Genomic DNA, 22,228 nt, shown 5'->3' on the forward strand with positions numbered 1-22,228 from the left:
CATTAAAAAGCCTGCGACTCATCTTCTAATATTGGCCTATGTTTATATTATTGGCTAGCTTTCTTGACCGGGTGTAAGGCTGGTTTTAAAGATGATGCTGAAGCCTGGACTTCTGGGAGATTCTGGCAATGGCCAATATTCCTGCCTGTGGTGACTGGGAGAGTACGACGAGTGGGTAGCCATAGAGACTTTGGCATTGGCAATGGTGCCACTTGAGAAAGATAGTGTGAGAAAACTCACCAGGGCTCATGGAGAGAAACTCACCGAAAATGATGTTTACCTGATATCTGTTTAAACTTAGCCCTGAGTTCGAGATTCTCCCACAAGAGAAAACATCCTCTCCACATGCACTTTGTCAAGTCTCTTAGGACTTTACAGGTTCCAATCAAATATCCTCTTTCTGTTCCAAACTCCAGACGATACACACCTAGCCAGCCCCATCCTTCCTCATAAGATAACCTGCCTATTCCATATATTAGCCTGGCAAACCTCTCTGAACTGTCTCCAATCTCCTTTTATCCTTCCTCAACCCTGAATCTAGTATGTTATTTGCCCTCAAACCTGTTAGCTGTCCAGCATAACCTCTGTACTTTTGAATTAAATTCCACTCACTATGAAGTAGAACAGGCTCATTATCTGGTCTGGCCTTTCTGTGACTGCAGTCGCATAACAGTGAGACTTCATTGAGCTCTGAGCAATTAAGGATCAGCAAAAAAAGCTACCTTACCCTAACCAGTGATGTCTGTGAATGTATAAATAAAAAATATAGACAGGCCAAGCGAGTGGATAAAAGCTTGGCAGATAAGATAGGAAAATATGAAGTTGTTATTTTGGCAGGAAGAATGGAAGTGTTGAATATGATTTAAATGGAGCAAGACTGCAGAAAGCTAGAGCGCAGAGGAATTTGGGAATCTTTGTCAATGAAGCTAAGATCTAAGTTCAGTAATAGGGAAGGTAAATTGAAAGTTGGCCTTTATTTCAAGGGGAATGGAGTTTAAAACACTGCTAAAGGCACTAGTCAGACCACACTGGTCAGAAAGTGAGCATTGCAGATGCTGGAGGTTAGAGTGGAAGAGTGTGGTGCTGAAAAGGCATAGTGGGTCAGCAGCATTCGAGGAGCAGGAGAATCGACATTTCGAGCATAAGCCCTTCATCAGGAAGAGCTTATCCTAATGAAGAGACACGCAGGTCCCTTACCTAAAATATGCTGGAATTGGAGGCAGGGAGAAGGCACATTAAGTTTGATCCCACGTGTGAGGAACTTTCTTATGAGGAAAGGTTGAGTGGGTTGGGCCTGTTCTCATGGGAATTTGTAAACACGAAGCATGCAAGCTCCTCAGGAGACTTGATACGGTAGATGCTGAGAGGTTCTTTCCCCTTATGGGAGAGTCTAGGACCAGAGGGCATTAACTCAGAGTCAGGGGTCACACATTTAAGACTGTGATGAGGAGATATTTTTCTCTTAGAGGGTAGTATTCCTGTGAAAGTCCTTATTGCAGAAAGCTCTCAAGGTTGAGCCATTAAGTGTGCTCAAGGCAGAGGTAGACCGATATTTAATAAGTCAGGGAATCGAGGATTATAGGGGAAAGGCAGAAAGGCAGGAGAATTAGGATTATCAGATCAGCTGTGATCTCACTGAACAGTGGAGCAGACTGAATGGGCTGAATGCTCCTATATCTAATGTGATCTTACTGTTGTATTTATCTTTGTATTATCAGCAGTTCCATCAACCAAACCTTCAGTTCCTTTGTCAAAATCAAATTTTTGATATAAGATATGAAAAGTTGAACCGCAGTACTGATCCCTGTGGCACACCACTCATTAAACCTTGGCTCGCAGAAAATGACACATCTGTGCCTGAGTTAGACATTTACACCTAGTTGATCAAAGACAGCCAATATGGATCTGAAAAGTAACAAGAAGGTTAGGATACAAAGAAGACCCAGTACAATCACTATGAGCATTTTTGTTTAATTTTAGTTGGAAGGGGCTAAAGGATTCTAATTTCAGTGTGATATTGTGAGTGATGTGTGAAATTCGCTGCAGGTTACATGATCCTGAAAGTTAACTGTAGTGTTATCAACATGATATTTAGCAAAAACTGCTGCTGTTTTCTGATTTTGGATGTGACTTGATATGGGGCTATTCACTATTGTATTTGATGAAACTATGCAAACTGATTTTTCGTGGATTTGCGCTGTAGACAGCTGGCAATGCAAATGATATGAATCACTCTTGGGTGCCCAATTAGAGATGATCTGTAAAAAAAAAGACACTTTCAGAGTTCACAATAACTTTCTAAAACCATAATTATTTTAAATGCATGAAAATCCAAAAAATTAATGAATGTTCTTTTTAGTTGAAGACTGTACCCTTGAAGAATGGAAAATTTAAGGGAAAATTGCCTCTTTGCATTTTAAATTAAATATATACTCATTCATTTAGACATAATTCCAAGTATTAAATAAAAAAAGTTCTAAAAAGAAGAATAAAACTTGCTCTTGTGCACATGGCTTCACTACAGCGCCCACGTTTTCACAAGCAGAGTTAACTACATGTTACAGTAGTTTTCTTAGTAAGTTTGTGTCACACCTTGAGAGCTTTGCGAATTACAATTTGCACTTCAGTGGAAAGGCATATTTCTTGAAATACGCATGTATGGAATGAGCTGCCAGATAAAGTGCTGGAAGTGGGTACAATTACAACAGTTAAAAAGCATCTGAATGGAAACATGAATAGGAAGGCTGCAGAGGGACATGGGCCAAATGGGACTAGACTTATTTAGGATATCTGGTTGGCATGGACAAGTTGGACTGGTTTGTTTCTGTGCTGTACTTCTCTATGACTCTAAGTGGGTTGCTTTATTCTGGATCAAATCATGCTTCTTCAATATTAGTGGAACTGAGTCGGGATTTGGTGAAGTGCAGAGCCTGTGGGAGGACAGTCAGGAAGGAAACGTTTATGTTTGGGGATTCACCGGGGATTCGCCGGGATGGAGAGGCTGAGCCTGAACTCTCAGTGGTTCCTTCTCTGGGACTCGTTGCTTCTTGGCACTGCCCTGTCTCCTTGGGAATGAGGCGCACCCTAATCTAGAACAGCCCATTTCCAAATTGGTTCCTCAACATACTGCTCTAGAAAGCCATCTCATATCCATTGTATGAACCCATCCTTCATAGTACACATGCTCATTCGGTTTAGCTCGTTCTGTACATAGACTGAAGTCATCCCATGATTACCATACTCCGCTGCTTACATGCACCTCTAACTTCTTGATTTATAGTATATCTTACATTACCACAATTGTTGGGTTGCCCTTAAATGACTCCTACCAATGTTTGCTACCACTTATTGTTCTTTAGCTCCACCCAAATAGATTCCACGTCCTGTTCTTCTGATCTAACATGCTCTCTCACTAATGTACTGATCCCATTCCTTAATATCAGTAAATACCACCTCTTTTCCTTTCTGCCTATTCTTCCTGAATGTTAATGTATCCTTAGACATGTAGTTCTCAGCCTTGGTAACCTTGCAGTACATCACTGTAATGGGGCTTCTGTCTGTGCCAACAATTCACTTACTTCGTTTACCTAATTCCAGCTTTACAATTTAGGAGAATCAGCTTTGAGTTTGACTTATTGATTCTGGAGGTTTTGCAATCTTCAAAATGCTGGCATCTCAATGAGCAGTATGTACTTTCCCATTTTTCTGAACAGTGAAACAGCAAGCTCAAATATCCTGGTCTGTGTTTAAATTCTGCTTTTGGTTTGGAGGCTTCATTATTTGATCTGGTACAAGGCAAACAGCAATCACTCTCTGAACATGATGCCCAGCCTTTGCAGATACTAGTTTTGGTGCTCAATGAGTTCCCCCTGCACCCTCATTCCCCTCAGCTCCCTGTCCTCTTCCTGCATCTCTCATGTTGGACATTGTGTGTAGTTCTAAGTAGCAAGATATCATCACAAATCACCTTGATTCTCATTCCATCTCTCATTTTATAGACGTTCACCAGAAGATTTATTGTCCTGCTGCGATTGCAAATGGGCTTCTTGTGAATCTCTGTCAAGCAAATGAGATTGTCTCAGTGCTTTGCCCATTGAGATTTATTTAACAGCATTGTGAGTTTCATCAAAACATTTACACATTGGCAAGTTTCTGTGCAGTGCAATCAGTTGTTATCTTTGACTTCATAATGAAAGTATTCACTCATAACTGCTTTGCTTTGTCTTGGGATTAAGGCAAACCTGATTTGAGGAAGTCATGCTAACGAAGCGGCAGAGATTATTCTGGGCTTCTTTTTGAGCCCACATACAGTGAGTGCGCAAACAGTGAGTGTGCAGAGATGCTCAGTGTTCAGTAAGGTTAGGCCTCAGGCCTGAAGCTACTTCCTGACAAGGCAGGCAGTGCTGTAGTGGTCATGATACTGGATTATTAGTCCACAGTCCCATATCTGAGACCATTGATCGAATCCCACCATGACAGATTGTGAAACTGGAATCAATAAATTAAAAAATCTGAAGTAAAGAGCTAACACAATAGCAAACATGTAATGACTGTTCAGTGAACTGCTAATCCATTAACATCCATAGGGAAGGGAATCTGCCATTCTTGTTTACATGTTAATCCAGACCTACTGCAGTGTGGTTGACCCTTAATTTTCTCTTGGGGCAATTAGGGATGGGCAATAAATGCTGGCTTGGCCAACAATGTCCATATCGAATCAATAAATGAGGAAAAGAATGTCAGCTGACCCAATGAGAAAAATGAATTAGCATTGGTCCTGAGGTAAAATCCAGGAGGAGGTTTAAATTGGGGAGTTTTGAGAGGTTGGGGGGCTGATTTGCACAGCTGTGGAATCATGGTGGCTTGTCCTGGCTGTTAAATGGCTTATTTGGAAAGAAACAATAAGTTTCAAGTGAGTGAGTGGCTGAATATGCCTTTGAAATAGGACATATCCCACTATTCCCTCACAGCCATTCATGTTCAGGCCCATATTTTATCCGTGGCTAGAGGTAATCAGTTAAATCTGCCAGACCTTATCACCGCAATTAGTGAAAGATTACGGTGTGATCCCCATACTCTCTTGTCATCTTGTCACTGTTCCCACATTATGACAATGGCTTGCCCTCCTATGTCACAGTTTAAAAAGGATTTTCATGTTGAGACATCATGTTCTGACTGTACAAGACATTGGTGAGGCCACTTTTAGAATACCACATACAATTCTGGCCTCCCTGCTGTAGGGTGTTGTTAATTCAAAAAGGTTCAGAAAGAATTTACAAGGATGTTGCCATGACTGGAGGGTTTGAGTTATAAGGAGAGGCTGGATAGGCTGGAATCTTTTCCACAGGAATGTAGAAACCTGAGGAGTGACCTTACAGAGGTTTATAAAATCATGAGGAGCATCGATAGGCTGAATAGCCAAGGTCTTTTCCATGGGGTGGGGGAGTCCAAAACTAGAAGGCAGAAGTCTGAGATGAGATGGGAAATATCTAAAAGGCACCTGAGGGGTAAATTTTTCATGCAGAGGGTAATGCGTGTATAGAATGAGCTGCCAGAGGAAGTGGTGGAGGCTGGCACAATTACAACATTTAAAAGGCATCTGGATGGGCATATGAATAGGAAGGGTTTATGGGAAAATGGGACTGTTTACTGTAGGAAACCTGCACGGCATGAACGGGTTGGACTGAAGGGTCTGCTTCTGTGCTTTATGACTCTGACGCTGCAATGTGTTCGGGCCAATCATCCAGGATCCAGCTCATTTGGGGAGGATTCCCCTGGACCATGCCTCATTTTCTTTCAGTAAATCTCATTTTGCTTGAATAACATGCAGCTGTAATTTCTCTATTTTTATTACTCTCATCAGCGGAGCAATGATGGATGAAGCAGGTGACAGATGGACTAACTCCTCCATCACTTTCCCTACAGGAAGCAGCCACGGCATTCTCTGTGCTGAAATCTTCCCAGCATGTATGTGGACATATGGCTTTCTACCTCTACATTATTTATTCCTTCATAAAGTAATTACGATCTTAATGATGCTTCTAGTGTTCAGTCAATTATTACACTTATTTTATTTTTAATGAGGATATTCTTCACTTCTTCTTCAAGCTTCAGCAAGATGTTTAACTGAAGATGTTCTGGGATGTGGTGAGTGTGTGTTGCATGCAATTGGGACAGACTGCGGATGATAGATTCCCTTCCCTGAAGGGCAGAGTAAACTTGTTGAGTTTTTATGACAATCCGGCTGCTTCCACAGTCATTTCTTTCCAATGCACAGCCGACAAGTTGCTCAGAGCTACTTGGTTGACTCCTAACGTCCTCTGAAGTAAGCTACCAGCTGCCAGATTCACGTATTACTGTTGGAAGCTCCTCACGTAAACAAGACTGCAAAAATAAAAAAAAGGCTATGGGATATTCTGTGTTAGGAGGGACAGAATAAAAAACTAGCCAAGAGGTAATTGGGAGGCTTTATTTAAATCATCATTCTCTCCACACATCTCCGGCCAGATTTCAGTGCTTTCCTTCCTCAGCTCTCTACTGAGAGATTTCTCATCCTCAGTGATTAACACCACCGTCTCAACTTCATATATTATCTCTTTTCTCAGCTTGGTCCCTTCATATCCTGCTTTACCCTACCTCTCCCCATGAGCTTCACTGTCTGTATTCTTGGCCATCCCCTTGATCTCTCTAAATCACGTGGCCTTGTTATTAGGGGTGGCTGGAGTCTTTGCAGGGCATACAAGAGGCCAAAGATCTACAGGATTGTATCTTCCATAAGACAGTCCATGCACAACTACAGAGAGAATATTAATGGTTGAGTGATCATCCAGCAGAGTAGGAAGACTATACAGAGTACAGGAAACCTCTGAGAGTGTAGGCATTCCCAATGCGTGTGTGCGTGTGTCTGTGTGTGTGTAGCGTAATCCCTGGATTCCCCTGTGTTACATATAACTGAGTATAGACTTAGTAGAATGAAGCAGGTTCACTCATGGCTGAAATGAGGCAAGAGGGAGAGATTCATGTTACTCAGGCATAGGGACATGGTCAAGGTGGAAGGATTGCATCCTAACACAAATTGAGCCAATGTCCTTGCATGCACGTTAACTACTGTAAAAGAAGAGTTTAAACAAATTTAATGGACATCAGGATGTTACATCAAAGAGAATAAACAAAATGTACAAAAGATGGAAAGAGGCAAATAGAGTTAGAGTCAATAAATGGAGGGGGGGGGGTGTACGGGTGGCAAATGCAAAGATTTTATGGTGGGTTTGTAGTGTATGCTATGATAAAGGTTGTAATTTATTAATACTTTGGAACTTGGGGAAATAGGGTTTTGATTTTCTGTGAAAGTAACATCTTTTAATGTTCAGAAACCCATTTTATGATGGGTCCAAACAGCATTTCCAAGGTATGATGTGACTTCAGCTAAATTATTGGATGCGCTTCTGAAGTGTTTACTAGGGTGGGATAATTATGACCCAGAGAGACACAGATTGAGAGTGGTCACAAGCTGGTCCAGGTCAGAGAGAAAAAGTCTGGACCAGCACAAAGGCAGTTTTAGTTTTGGCAGTTTTCAGGCCATTAGAACTACAAAGAGCCGTTTCAGCAGGCGAGGTAGATGGGGTATTGTTAAAGTCCTGGGTTTTTATCTTAGACCTCAGTGAGTTAGCTTGTATTTGTGTGTCTTGGAATGTAATGATAATGGGTAATGTGCAACAATTCAATGAAAGGCAATTGCTTGCTAACTTGTCAATTGAGTTAGAAGTTAAAGAGTAAAAGTAGGGGTGACACTTCACTGGGATTGAGTGTCTGAAAAGACCATTCTTGGGAAAAAAAAAGTTGAATCTTCCTTTTCACTATTTATGCTAAGATCTTTCCAAACTGTCATAAACAGCTTTCTTTTTCCCTTTTGCGTAATAAATTTACATTGGCAACCCCTTGTGAACATATTCAGTGGCTAACTGCTATGGTAACCAAATTGGTAAAAATAAAATTTAAAGTGTGTCAGGCCAGTATGGGACCTGACTTCTCCAATATTACCATCAGACAGGATCGTAACAAAGGAGGACTTTTGTGGCAGGTTGGTAACTTGCTGAATTTAACAGGCATCTGTGAATCTTTAAAGGAAGTGATCCATGGTGTACCTAAATGTAAAAACACAAATAGTTTTTGTGGAGTATATTGAACTTTCAAAATGGCTTTGACTGTTGTTAAAACTTTTTCTGGGAGTAGAAAATATAGCAGCAGATTATTTGAAATCCTTGACTAAGGCCACACTGAAATTGTTAGCAAATAATTTGAAGGTGGGGATAAAAGCAGCCTGGTACGATCCAGCTCACAGATTACGACATTGCCAAGTTCTGAACCCTTTGCAAACTGAAAAATTCTCCTTCCGCTAACTGAGTCCATGTTGCTGCTATATCACAAGGAAGGAGAAAGTGAGGTCTGCAGATGCTGGAGATCAAAGTTGAAACTTTATTGCTGGAACAGCACAGCAGGTCAGGCAGCATCCAGGGAACAGGAGATTCGACGTTTCGGGCACAGGCCCTTCTTCAGGAATGAGCAGAGAGTGTTCAGCAGGAGAAGATAAAAGGTAGGGAGGAGGGACTTGGAGGAGGGGAGTTGGAAATGTGATAGGTGGAAAGAGGTCAAGGTGAGGGTGATAGGTCGGAGTAGGATGGAGGCGGAGAGGTCAAGAAGAAGACTGCAGGTCAGGAAGGCGGTGCCGGGCTGGAGGGATCCGGCTGAGACAAGGTGGGGGGAGGGGGGATGAAGAAACTGGTGAAGTCCAAGTTCATCCCCTGCGGTTGGAGGGTTCCCAGTCGGAAGATAAGACGCTCCTCCTCCGACCGTCGGGTTGTTGTGGTTTGGCGGTGGATGAGTCCAATGACCTGCATATCCTCGGTGGAGTGGGAGGGGGAGTTGAAATGCTGTGCCACAGGTTGGTTGGGTTGGTTCGTCCGGGTGGCCCAGAGGTGCTCTCTGAATCGCTCTGCAAGTAGGCGGCCTGTCTCCCCAATATAGAGGAGGCCACACCGGCTGCAGCGGATGCAGTAGATGATGTGGGTGGAGGTGCAGGTGAATCTGTGGCGGATATGGAAGTTTCCCTTGGGGCCTTGGAGAGAAGTGAGGGGGGAGGTGTGGGCGCAAGTGTTGCACCTCCTGCGGTTGCAAGGGAAGGTGCCGGGAGTGGTGGTTGGGTCGGTGGGGGGTGTGGATCTGACAAGGGAGTCGCGGAGGGAGTGGTCTCTACGGAAAGCTGATAGGGGAGGGGAGGGAAATATATCCTTGGTGCTGGGGTCTGTTTGGAGGTGGCGGAAGTGACGGCGGATGATGCGCTGTACATGGAGATTGGTGGGGTGGTAGGTGAGGACCAGTGGGGTTCTGTCCTGGTGGCGGTTGGAGGGGCGGGGCTCAAGGGCGGAGGAGCGGGAAGTGGAGGAGATGCGGTGGAGGGCACCGTCGACCACGTCGGGGGGGAAAATTGCGGTCCTTGAAGAAGGAGGCCATCTGTGTTGTACGTATTTTGAACTGGTCCTCCTGGGAGCAGATGCGGCGGAGACGAAGGAATTGGGAGAATGGGATGGCGTTTTTACAGGGGGCAGGATGGGAGGAGGTGTAGTCCAGGTAGCTGTGGGAGTCGGTAGGTTTGTAGTAGATGTCCGTGTTGATTCGGTCGCCTGAGATAGAAACAGAAAGGTCTAGGAAGGGGAGGGAGGAGTCCGAGACTGTCCAGGTGAATTTGAGGTCGGGGTGGAAGGTGTTAGTGTAGTGGATGAACTGTTCAACCTCCTCGTGGGAGCACGAGGTAGCGCCGATACAGTCATCAATGTAGGATTCATCAATGAATCCTCCCACTTTCTCCAAACAAAAGGAGTAGCCATGGGCACCCGCATGGGCCCCAGCTATGCCTGCCTCTTCGTAGGGTATGTGGAACAATCCATCTTCCGCAACTACACTGGCCCCACACCCCATCTTTTTCTTCGCTACATTGATGACTGTATCGGCGCTACCTCGTGCTCCCACGAGGAGGTTGAACAGTTCATCCACTACACTAACACCTTCCACCCCGACCTCAAATTCACCTGGACAGTCTCGGACTCCTCCCTCCCCTTCCTAGACCTTTCTGTTTCTATCTCAGGCGACCGAATCAACACGGACATCTACTACAAACCTACCGACTCCCACAGCTACCTGGACTACACCTCCTCCCATCCTGCCCCCTGTAAAAACGCCATCCCATTCTCCCAATTCCTTCGTCTCCGCCGCATCTGCTCCCAGGAGGACCAGTTCAAAATACGTACAACACAGATGGCCTCCTTCTTCAAGGACCGCAATTTCCCCCCCGACGTGGTCGACGGTGCCCTCCACCGCATCTCCTCCACTTCCCGCTCCTCCGCCCTTGAGCCCCGCCCCTCCAACCGCCACCAGGACAGAACCCCACTGGTCCTCACCTACCACCCCACCAATCTCCATATACAGCGCATCATCCGCCGTCACTTCCGCCACCTCCAAACAGACCCCAGCACCAAGGATATATTTCCCTCCCCTCCCCTATCAGCTTTCCGTAGAGACCACTCCCTCCGCGACTCCCTTGTCAGATCCATACCCCCCACCGACCCAACCACCACTCCCGGCACCTTCCCTTGCAACCGCAGGAGGTGCAACACTTGCGCCCACACCTCCCCCCTCACTTCTCTCCAAGGCCCCAAGGGAAACTTCCATATCCGCCACAGATTCACCTGCACCTCCACCCACATCATCTACTGCATCCGCTGCAGCCGGTGTGGCCTCCTCTATATTGGGGAGACAGGCCGCCTACATGCGGAGCGATTCAGAGAGCACCTCTGGGCCACCCGGACGAACCAACCCAACCAACCTGTGGCACAGCATTTCAACTCCCCCTCCCACTCCACCGAGGATATGCAGGTCATTGGACTCATCCACCGCCAAACCACAACAACCCGACGGTCGGAGGAGGAGCGTCTTATCTTCCGACTGGGAACCCTCCAACCGCAGGGGATGAACTTGGACTTCACCAGTTTCTTCATCCCCCCTCCCCCCACCTTGTCTCAGCCGGATCCCTCCAGCCCGGCACCGCCTTCCTGACCTGCAGTCTTCTTCTTGACCTCTCCGCCTCCATCCTACTCCGACCTATCACCCTCACCTTGACCTCTTTCCACCTATCACATTTCCAACTCCCCTCCTCCAAGTCCCTCCTCCCTACCTTTTATCTTCTCCTGCTGAACACTCTCTGCTCATTCCTGAAGAAGGGCCTGTGCCCGAAACGTCGAATCTCCTGTTCCCTGGATGCTGCCAGACCTGCTGTGCTGTTCCAGCAATAAAGTTTCAACTATATCACAAGGAAAGCAATCGCCCTCATGCTGACTCTGGGGAATCCCAGTGCAGACTTCTGTCAAGACTGAAAATAATCTGCTTGGCAGTACTTTCTGTCTCCTCTTCATTGTCCAGTTAAGTGCACAGCTGTCCCTCTAATATCATGCGCTTCGTTTTACAATGTAAGTATATTATGTGGTATTGAATTGAGTCTGAGAAGGAACACTGACAGAAAGCTAAATGTAATGGATTTAAAATAGAGGGAAGGAGAAACGTCTTTACACATTGGGTTAGATTATTCGCTCTTGCAGAGCAGTGTTTGATGGTGTATGAAATCTTGCAGGGGTATTGGAGGTCTCTGGCAGCCTGTCCACCTCTGGGCCTATTATTCACTTAAGAGCCTTATCCTGCTGCTCCTGGCAATTTACCTGCATTGGTGTGGCTGGGAGCTGAAGAGGATGGGAGCTGGTGTTAGCAAAGAGCTTCTTTCAAACCAAGATCAACTCCCTCTTTTATAATCTCTGAACCTCCAGGCTTCTCACAAACCCTTGTCGCGATCGTTGGTCTCTGACCTGCCCTTGGTGTGGTAGGATGGCCTGTAACCCTGCAGTGGCCACCACTCCAGGCTGACTCTCTAGAGATGACAGAACTGTCTAGGCTGAAAAATGTACTGCTGGAAAAGCGCAACAGGTCACGCAGCATCCAAGGAGCAGGAGAATCGATGTTTCGGGCATAAGCCCTTCTTCAGGAATGAGAAAGGTGTGCCAAGCAGGCTAAGATAAAAGGTAGGGAGGAGGGACTTGGGGGAGGGGTGTTGGGAATGCGATAGGTGGAAGGAGGTTAAGGTGAGGATGATAGGCCGGAGAGGGGGTGGGGGCAGAGAGGTCGGGAAGAAGATTGCAGGTCAAGAAGGCGGTGCTGAGTTCCGAGGGTTGGGACTGAGATAAGGTGGGGGGAGGGGAAATGAGGAAGCTGGAGAGATCTGCATTCATCCCTTGTGATTGGAGGGTTCCTAGGCGGAAGATGAGGCGCTCTTCCTCTAGGCGTCGCGTTGCCATGGTCTAGCGAAGGAGGAGGCCAAGGACCTGCATATCCTTGGCAGAGTGGGAGGAGGAGTTAAAGTGTTCAGCCACGGGGCTGAAATGCCTCTTAAATGTTGCAATTGTACCAGCCTCCACCACATCGTCTGGCAGCTCATTCCATACACGTACCACCCTGTGTGTGAAAATGTTGCCCCTTAGGTCTCTTTTATATCTTTCCCCTCTGACCCTAAAACTATACCCTCTAGTTCTGGACTCCCCAACCCCAGGGAAAAGACTTTGTCTCTTTATCCTATCCATGCCCCTCATAATTTTGTAAACCTCTATAAGGTCACCCCTCAGCCTCCGATGCTCCAATGATAATAGCCCCAGCCTGTTCAGCCTCTCCCTATAGCTCAAATCCTCCAACCCTGGCAACGTCCTTGTAAATCTTTTCTGAACCCTTTCAAGTTTTACAACATCTTTCCGAGAGGAAGGAAACCAGAATTGCACGCAATATTCCAACAGCAGCCTAACCTATGTCCTGCACAGCCGCAACATGACCTCCCAACTCTTGTACTCAATACTCTGACCAATAAAGGAAAGCATACCAAACGCCGCCTTCACTATCCTATCTACCTGCGACTCCACTTTCAAGGAGCTATGAACCTGCACTCCAAGGTCTCTTTGTTCAGCAACACTCTCTAGGACCTTACCATTAATTGTATAAGTCCTGCTTAGATTTGCTTTCCCAAAATGCAGCACCTCGCATTTATCTGAATTAAACTCCATCTGCCACTTTTCTGTCCATTGGCCCATCTGGTCCAGATCCTGTTGTAATCTGAGGTAACCCTCTTCGCTGTCCACTACACCTCCAATTTTGGTGTCCTCTGCAAACTTACTAACTGTACCTCTTATTTTCGGCATCCAAATCATTTATATAAATGATGAAAAGTAGAGGACCTAGCACTGATCCTTGTGGCAGTCCACTGGTCACAGGCCTCCAGTCTGAAAAACAACCCTCCACCACCACCCTCTGTGTGACCAGAATTGAACGCAGTTCACTCAGTGTAACCAAAGTCTTCTAAAGCTTCTTCAACGACATGTTACTAACTTAAAACCTCTGCTACCTAGAAAGACACTTGATGCATGGGAACACCATTACCTTCAATTTCCCCTCCAAGCCACTCAACGAAATAGATCCCCAATCCTCATTGTCAAAATCCAGGAACTCCGTCTGTAATGGCATTGTGGATTTACCGAGAACACATAGAGTGCAATGGCTCAAGAAGGTAGTTCATAGCTACCAGTTAGAGATGGGCACTAACTGCTGGCCTTGACAGTGATGTTCACATCCTAACACCAAATTAAAAAAAAAGATTTGTTTGGACTATTTGTATCTTTGTCACATCTGCTTCCCAGCGAGCCAGGATTATTCTTATTAGATTTTAAATTAAAAAGAGGAGAGCAATAATTCTACGCTGAAGCAAGTTTATGAAAAGTACTTTTAATATATTGGAATTTTGTGCAGGTTTAGCATAATTGTGGAATGTTATATATCTTGACTAACTTAATATGAAATTTTGTAATGTTTCTCTCGCATCTTCTGATCTCCTCTTCTCAAAAGCTGATTCAAGCTGGGAGTTTTTAATTGATTCACAGAATGCATGTAGTTTCAGTTGCTAAGAGGCTCAGTATTTAGCACTGTCGTCTCAGAGACCCAAGTTCAATTCCAGTCTTGGGTGACTCTCACATGGATTTCCTCCAGATACTCCAGTTTCCTCCCACAGTCTAAAGATGCGCAGGCTAGGTGGATTGGCCATTTTAAACTGCCCACAGTGTACAGGCTAGGTGGATAAGTCATGGAAATACAGGGTTGTAGGGAAAGGATAGTGGGGGTTGATCTGGGTCTGGGTGGGATGCTGTTTGGAGGGTTGGTGTGTGCTCAATGGGCTGAATGGCTTGCTTCCACACTGTCAGGACTCTGTGAGTCCCAAAGGACATGCCTGACTCTGTCTGCAGCAGATGGTGAGAGAACCAACACGTGGGAAATATGTTTCATATTCAGACTTCTCCACTTACAGCAAGAGCAGTGAGGTATTGAGAGGGAGTGGGAAAAGTCTTTAGCAGAAGAGACAGTTGAGGGAGAATGGCAGCCATTTTAGAAAATAGCTCATAGCAAAGATATATCCCAGTATGAAAGAAGGATTCTAGGAAAGGGAAAAATCAATCATGGTCAACCAAGGAAGTTACTGATAGCATTGAATTGAAATGAAAAGACATACAATGTGGAAAAAGTAAGTTAACAGATTCGGAACATTTTAGGAATCAACAAAACAAAAATGAAGAAAATAAACCAAGAGGGCTAATTAGCAAGTTATGCCAAAATAGGCAGTCAACGCTTCTTTAAATATATGAAAAGGAAGAGAAGAGCCAAAGCGAATATAGTGTCAAGATTAGAGTGGTGCTGGAAAAACCCAGCAGGCCAGGCAGCATCCAAGAAGCAGGAAAATCGATGTTTCAGGCAAAAGCTCTTCATCAGGAGTGAGGCTGGGAGCCTCGGGGGTGGAGAGATAAATGGGAGGAGGGGTAGGGCTGGGGGTAAGGTAGCTGAGAGTGCAATAGGTAGATGGAAGTGGGGATAAAGGTGATAGGTCAGGGAGGAGGATAGAGTGGGTAGGTGGGAAGGAAGATTGACAGGTGGGATAGGTCATGGGCTGAGCTGGAAGGTTGGAACTGGGGTAAGGTGGCGGAGGGGAAATGAGGAAACTGGTAAAGTCCACATTGATGCCCTGGGGTTGAAGGTTCTTTCTCCAGGCGTTGGGTGGTGAGGGAGTGGCAATGTAAGAGGCCAGGACCTGCATGTCCTCGGCAGTGGGAGGGGGAATTGAAATGTTAGTTCCCTTGGAGAGTGAGGCTGGGGAAAGGATAGCAGGGAAATCAGGAAATGGATGTAGGTTTGCTCGCTGAGGTGGAAGGTTCGTTTTCAGACGTTTTGTCACCATACTAGTTTACATCTTCAGTGAGCCGCCGAATGAAGCAGGATGAAAGGGCTTCATCTGGAGGCTCACTGAAGATGTTACCTAGTATGGTGACGAAACGTCTGAAAACGAACCTTCCACCTCAGCGAGCAAACCTACATCCAAAACCTCAACCTGAGCTACAAATCTTCTCAAGACTCGCTAAAATCAGGAAATGGCAGAGGAGAAGAATGAACATTTTGTCTCAGTCTTCACAGAAGGATAAACTAATAACATTCCAAAATTGCTAAATAACCAAGAGGCAAAATTGGGAGAGGAAATAAATGCAGTAACTATCAATAGAGCCAAGCTGCTATGAAAACTAATGGGGCGAAAGATTGCTAAGTCCCCTGGACCTGATGGGTTGCATCCTAGAATCTTAAAGAAAATAGATATAAAGATAGTAGATGCACTGGTAGTAATCTTTAAGCTCAAGAAAAGTCTTAGAGGATTGGAAAACTGCCAATAGAACATCCTTTTCCAAAAACAAGAGACTAAAAGTAAGTAATTATTGCCCAGTTAGCTTAACATCTGTCATTGGGAAAATGCTAGAGTCTATTATCAGGGATGTAGTAGCACAATATTTAGAAACACATAAAAGAGACAGCATGGAGGGGAAATCATGCTGGTGTTTTGCTCCTACATTTTATTGCAAACCAAATTTTTTAAATGGAAATTGATCATCGATATCATGTTCACCATTAATTGGTGCTAGTTTAATATTCCAGATTTAGGGGTTGAATTGAAATGAAAGTCTCCAAATACCATGGTGGAACTTGAGGTCCTGTCCTCAGAGCCTCAGATTGTGGGTTATTTGGTCCAGGGACAATACCATTACACAGCCAACACCTAAGCAAACCTGTACCTCTCGGTCATGTGTGGCTCAGTGCGTTAACCTGCTGAGCTCTAGGGGGAGACAAAATCCTTCATTTTTATTGCCAAAGTTCACAGTGTTTTTTTCCCTCATCATCCTGAGGATAGTTGTCAACATACGGCAGCCTGTGAATTACTGAATTCTGTCAAATATCGGTGAGTGTAAAACTGAATGAGCATGACCTTGTCAAATTTCAAATGGGGAGGATTTTGACAGTCCCACCCCCACTATCGGCCTAGCTCTTCGAGAAGCCTCTCCTCAGGTCACGTTGTACAAGTACATGGGTGGTTGCTTAAACAATGTTCTGCTGTCCACATATTTCCAGATTTGATGGCCCACTATTGTCAGCACTGGCTTTTGCATTTTGCAGTTGGTTTCACACCTTGTCAGGAGAAAGTGAGGACTGCAGATGCTGGAGATCAGAGAGGAAGAGTGTGGTGCTGGAAAAGCACAGCGGGTCAGGCAACATCCGAGGAGCAGGAGAATCGCCGTTTCAGGCAGAAGGGCTTATGGGCAAAACGTCGATTCTCCTGCTCCTTGGATGCTGCCTGACCTGCTATGCTTTTCCAGCACCACACTCTTCACATCCTGTTCCCACATGAGGGGACAAATATGTTTTCCTCATGAACGGCCTTTTGTCATTTCATTTGTATCTGGTTTTATGGTTGAAGGCAGCCCAGCAGAGCTCACTGGCTCCTGGTCACTTCCAGATCGATCAAGCTGGCCTCCCCACTGAGCTGGAGAAGGTGAATCCGTTTCATGATCGGAGGGAGTGTCGGTGTACGTGGGGGGGGGGGGGGGGGGGGTGGGAGCAGGATCAGCAGCATCAGCGCGCTGCCTGGAATAGCACTGCTACTCTGCAGTCAGAAGCCTTGAATAACACTGCCCATACCCCATCCAACACTGCCCAAAACAAAATACCAACCAGGATCTTACTGGCATCAGAGATCCCAGATGTCACTTGAACTGGGCTTACCCCCTCTGGGAGCAGCAGGCCCCAATGGGCACCGCCAGTGGCCATCATGTGGGCAGAGCAGTGAGCTATTCCTACCAATGCCACGGTAGTACCATCCCATTTCCACTAGCCAGCAAATTGGGCCACAGCTTCAATGATCACTTTTAAATTGTCTCTGCCCGTGTCATATATTTCTGAATGAATTCATCTCTCAATAATATTGAATCACGGAGCAATATCATTCAGCTGCTCTTTGAACCAGCTGACGTGCACTGGTTCCGCAGAGTTGGTTAGAAACGTATTATTTCTGCACTGATAGTGACATGATTATGACAATCTGCCTTAAACACTTGATTGGCCATAATTGCTATTATAAACAAGGACAGATGCCCCATTAATACTGTTGATATTTACATTGTTCGTCAAGCAATGATTGCCTGGTGACACTTACCTTGTAGAAAATTGCTGTTGATGACCGTTTGCTGGTAGTTCCTGATTAGCTGTGAATGATGATGATGGGATTAAGCCTTGTAAATATCAGATTTAACACCACTGGGGACGATGGCAAGGCAATGGTACGTGACTGCTTTTTGAAACATTTAAAGTATGCATGGCAATGGAGAAACAATGGAGAACCTTTTTCACTATTTCAAAGTTGGATGTTTGGAGGAACTTCTCTATGTGGGCTCTGTCAAAGGGTTTAGAAGCTGGAGCATGATAGTGGAACACTGTATTAAGGTTAAAGACTATACTGTTGAGAAACACCATTATGGTGAAGCATTATAATTCATGGTTAACCTGTGTTCATTCCATCCATTGCAGGCAACAGACAAACTTCACACTTCCTGTTTGCTGTGATTGTAGGCAGCAGCCAGTGAGAAACAGCGTGGGGCTGAGGGGCTGTATTCCACACCAGAGTCCTTGGTTTGTGGAGACTAGCATCGTTTACAACCAGCCTGCAGTTATTAAAGGGCAGCTACGTTTCTGGCTGCACCAATGCCTTGGGAAGGGTCTGAGAAGAAAGAGCTCAATGTACTGGTGCAACATGACAGAGAGCCGTGGGTTTCTCCGATGCAGCACTGGAAGTCATTGTGAGGGCGATGGACAGAACATGGCAGCCCCACTCAGGGAGCAGTCTCAGAGGAGGAGAAACCTCACCAAGCAGCCACTTTGCTGACAGTTTGAGGAGATAGGCACCAGATTCAATGCCCTGACTCTACCTGAATACTCCATGAAATGCAATGACTTCATATGAATGCTGCATGTCAGTGATTGAATCTTTCGCTGCCACATCCTTACAAATGAGCCACATAGTTCTCATATAACTGGCTCCTTCATTCACACACCCTACAATCCTGATTCAGCAGCACACACACTTCACTCCCAATTATTTAGCATTTCTGCAAGTCTCACAGTAACAGAGAACATAGAGCTGTATAGTACAAGAACAGGCCCTTCGGTCCACCATGTCTGTGCTGACCATGATGTTATTCTGAATTAAACTGAACTGCCTGTACCTGCTCTGTATCCCTGTATTCCCTGCCTGTTCATGTTGTCTGTCTAAATGGCTCTTAAACATCACGATTATGTCTGCTTCTCCCAGCTCCCCTGGCAGCGCATTCCAGGCATATACCACCCGCTGCATTAAAAAAAAACTTATCTGGAACGTTTCCTTTGAACCCTCCCCCTCACACCTTAAACACCACCATTACTGGGCTTTCCCTTCCAGCCTATCGTGGTATGTCCCACAGTTAGTGAAACTTTAAGGGGAAACGCTCATGATACATCATAGCACATGACCTGAGGGTGTAAAAGGCAAAGAAAGCATCTTCCAAGGGATCAAATGAAGTTACTGGGCATGCTACTGAAGATATGCTGTTCTGTACTTATATCTTTGCATTAGTCTTGGCCTTTAGATTATTAGGTCAGTGAAATTACCAGTACACAACTATTCCCCTCCCTGAATGACTCCTCTACTCTCTAATCTGCTGGACACCAGCCATCCACAGGCACTGCCTTAATTCTGGGCTACACCACTGAACCTTTAACTGTTTAATTGAACTGCGATCAACAACGAAGATAGAACAAGAAATAGTACAATACAACAAGGAACAGGTCAATCAAACAATCGAACCAGATGAAGTCACCAGACGGCTGCATGGAATTCAGCTCTTCAAACATGGCTGACTTAATCATGGCATCATATTGGAGACATTCAGATTCTGGTGGGTCATAGAGTCATACAGCATGGAAACAGACCCTTCGGCCCAACTCGTCCATGCTGACCAAATCTCCCAAACTAAACTAGTCCCATTTACCTGCATTTGACTCGTATTCCTCTAAACCTTTCCTATTCATGTAACTGTCCAAATATCTCATAAATGTTGTAACTGTACCTGCATCTACAACTCCCTCTGGCAATTCATTCCACATATGCACCACCCTTTGTGTGAAAACGTTGCCCCTCAAATCCTTTTTAAATCTTTCTACTCTCACTTTATAAGGGTCTGTTTCCATGCTGTATGACTCTAAGACTCCACAAATACGCACTTTGGAACCCAAATTTCCAATTAATAATACATCATGGACTTTCTTCACATTACATCTGGTCCAGAAAATCCAGGTTTAGGTCCCAATTGCTGCAGAGATGTGTCGTAACATGTCTTACCGGTTTGATTGAAAGCATTTGTAAACATATTCAGAGAGTCCTGTGACACAGTGGAAGTGTGAGAAGGGCCAGGTTCCATGTTCTGCTTTGAGGTGCCATAGCTGTAGGAATTTCATGACATGTCCAAAACAGGTTAATAAACACATTTAAATATACAGAATGTGACTGATATACTGAGATAGTGGTCAGTAGACCAAGATATTGATTGCATCCTATGAATAAACCTACCAATTATGGAAAATAATTCAATTGTTCTGTCCTTCACCATCTGTCTGGGATCCATTTTAATATTTGCTGCCAAGGTATAGTTTCTTGAGTGAGTGCAAAAAAAATTGATGTCTTTGAAGCTCTGCAAAGCTATACCCATTGGAAATGGTTGAATTGACTGAGTCTTTCTTAAAAAGAGAAGGTTGAGTGAATGCCTTTCATAATCACAGAAGCTTCTCAGAGTGAATTCAAAAGAATTGCTTGTATTCCTTGAAAGTAGAGTCACTGGTAGACAGGCTGGTGAAGAAGGTGTTTGGCACACTTGCCTTCACTGGCCAGTGCATTGAGTGTAGGAGTCAGGAGGTCATGTTGCAGCTGTACAGGACATTGGTGAGGCCACTTTGGAATACTGCATACAATTCTGGTCGCCCTGCTATAGGAAGGATGTTGTTTACCTTGAAAGGGTTAATGGTAGGAATTTTTTTCCCTCGGATGAGGCAATTCAAGACATTTTTAAGATGAGATCAGAGAGATTTAAACGAGACGTGATGAGCAAATCTTTCACACAGAAGGTGATTCACGTATGGAACAAATTTCCTGAGAAAATGGTGGATGTGGATACAGTTACAACATTTAAAAGACATTTAGATATTCTACATGAAGAAACGTTTGGAGGGATAAGGACTAGGAGCAGGCAGGTGGGACTAGTTTGGTTTGGGATTATGTTCGGCATGGGCTGGTTGGACGGGAGGGTCTATTTCCGTGCTGCATGACTCTATAACCCTCATCGATGTCCCTCCCATCTCTGACCTGACCAGGCTCTCCTTCAATGTCTTCCACCTCGCCTCAATCTCTCCATTACCCTCAGTGTCTCTGCAAGCCCCTGATCTCAACCTCCCTCCTCAGCAGTCCTTGCCTGCAGTCAATTACCCACACCTTACTGGGCCCCTACCACACCTCCTCCTTCTGAGACACAGGTCACCCATCTGTCTGGTTAGCTGTGGTAGGTAAACAGATTCTAGTAATGGTGATCAGGAGTGGCCATGAAATTTGCACCATCCCAGAGAAATCCATTCTGTGTGTTTCTGAGCTGCTAATTTGCCCCTGCGACATGATGCAACATTATGCTATTCTTTATTTCATTCTCCATTATTTACACACCAACCGGTTTCGACCCTACTGTTGTTAGAATACTGAATGGACTCACAAACTAAACATTTGCCTGTACCTGTGTTTTGCTTTTGCCACTGTTTACCTATTATTTACTTCTCTATGCTACTTAACTCTGTGATCTGCCTGTATTGCTCACAAGACAAAGCTTTTCACTGCGCCTCAGTACACATGACAATAAATTCAATTCAATTCAATTCACTTAGGGGTAAGAACCTGTGCATTGCTGACAAAAGATATGTTTCGTCAAAGTTTTTCACCTTACATTCAGCAGGACATTTTTGTAAAAGTAGCCATGAATGGGAACATTGACATTTTTACCATAATGAGAGAAGTGTACTGGCAGTCCTGTTTCAGATTGTCAGTCAGGCGCCCAGGTTAGCACACATGCTGTACCAGAAGCTAGTTACATGAATATGCAGGGCCCTGTTTGTTGCCGGCAGAATGACCAGGCACCGCATCTGTTTCAACTCCACAAAACATGTGATCATTCATTTCCCAGTGCAATGCCTCGACCAATCAGAGGTCAACCTTTCTGATTGGAGATTTAAGCAAAGCCTGGCAGTTAACTGTCAATCAGAATGAATGGGTGCAATCTCCATGGAATAACCTCAACCAATCTGAGTGCTCTTGCTCAGCAAGCTGCAGTCTCCTCTGATGCAGTACAAACGTCGTTCTCCCATTTTATTGACATTGTCCTGAAGAATGCAAGCTGAAAAGCTTCACCAAATATGTGCCTTTTCTGAGCAACATGACTAACTGGAGTGACATTCCCCTGGCTTGTGCCTGTTGTACTGATAAAACCCTGGGCCCTGCTCGATTCAACTGAGGACAGAGAGCTGCAGCCTACTCCACATCTAATGTTCTTCATCTGACAAGTGAAGCTTGTTTTTTTTTGTTTATTTTTTAACATCTTCAGATTTTTTGGGACCGTTAGTTTGCCTTCAATCAGAAGAACGCTGACGTGTATCCGTGACA

At 45.0% G+C, this 22,228-nt stretch overlaps 1 long non-coding RNA gene across 1 annotated transcript in view; it reads right to left on the reverse strand.

Annotated features, from left to right (window-relative positions):
* Window positions 1-2,042: 2,042 nt before the first annotated feature.
* Window positions 2,043-22,228, reverse strand: part of LOC148151358 (uncharacterized) — a 111,816-nt gene continuing 91,630 nt past the window's right edge. The window contains exons 2-4 of the long non-coding RNA XR_015752014.1: window positions 20,102-20,268; window positions 19,874-19,974; window positions 2,043-2,258 (exon numbers count right to left, since the gene is read on the reverse strand). This is a non-coding gene — a long non-coding RNA (uncharacterized LOC148151358). The remainder of the gene's footprint in view (window positions 2,259-19,873; window positions 19,975-20,101; window positions 20,269-22,228) is intronic.

The sequence above is a fragment of the Chiloscyllium plagiosum genome, unplaced genomic scaffold (genome assembly GCF_037043375.1).
Source record: "Chiloscyllium plagiosum isolate Xiang-an unplaced genomic scaffold, Cpla_swu_hap1 HiC_scaffold_3, whole genome shotgun sequence".
Lineage (NCBI taxonomy): Eukaryota > Metazoa > Chordata > Chondrichthyes > Orectolobiformes > Hemiscylliidae > Chiloscyllium > Chiloscyllium plagiosum.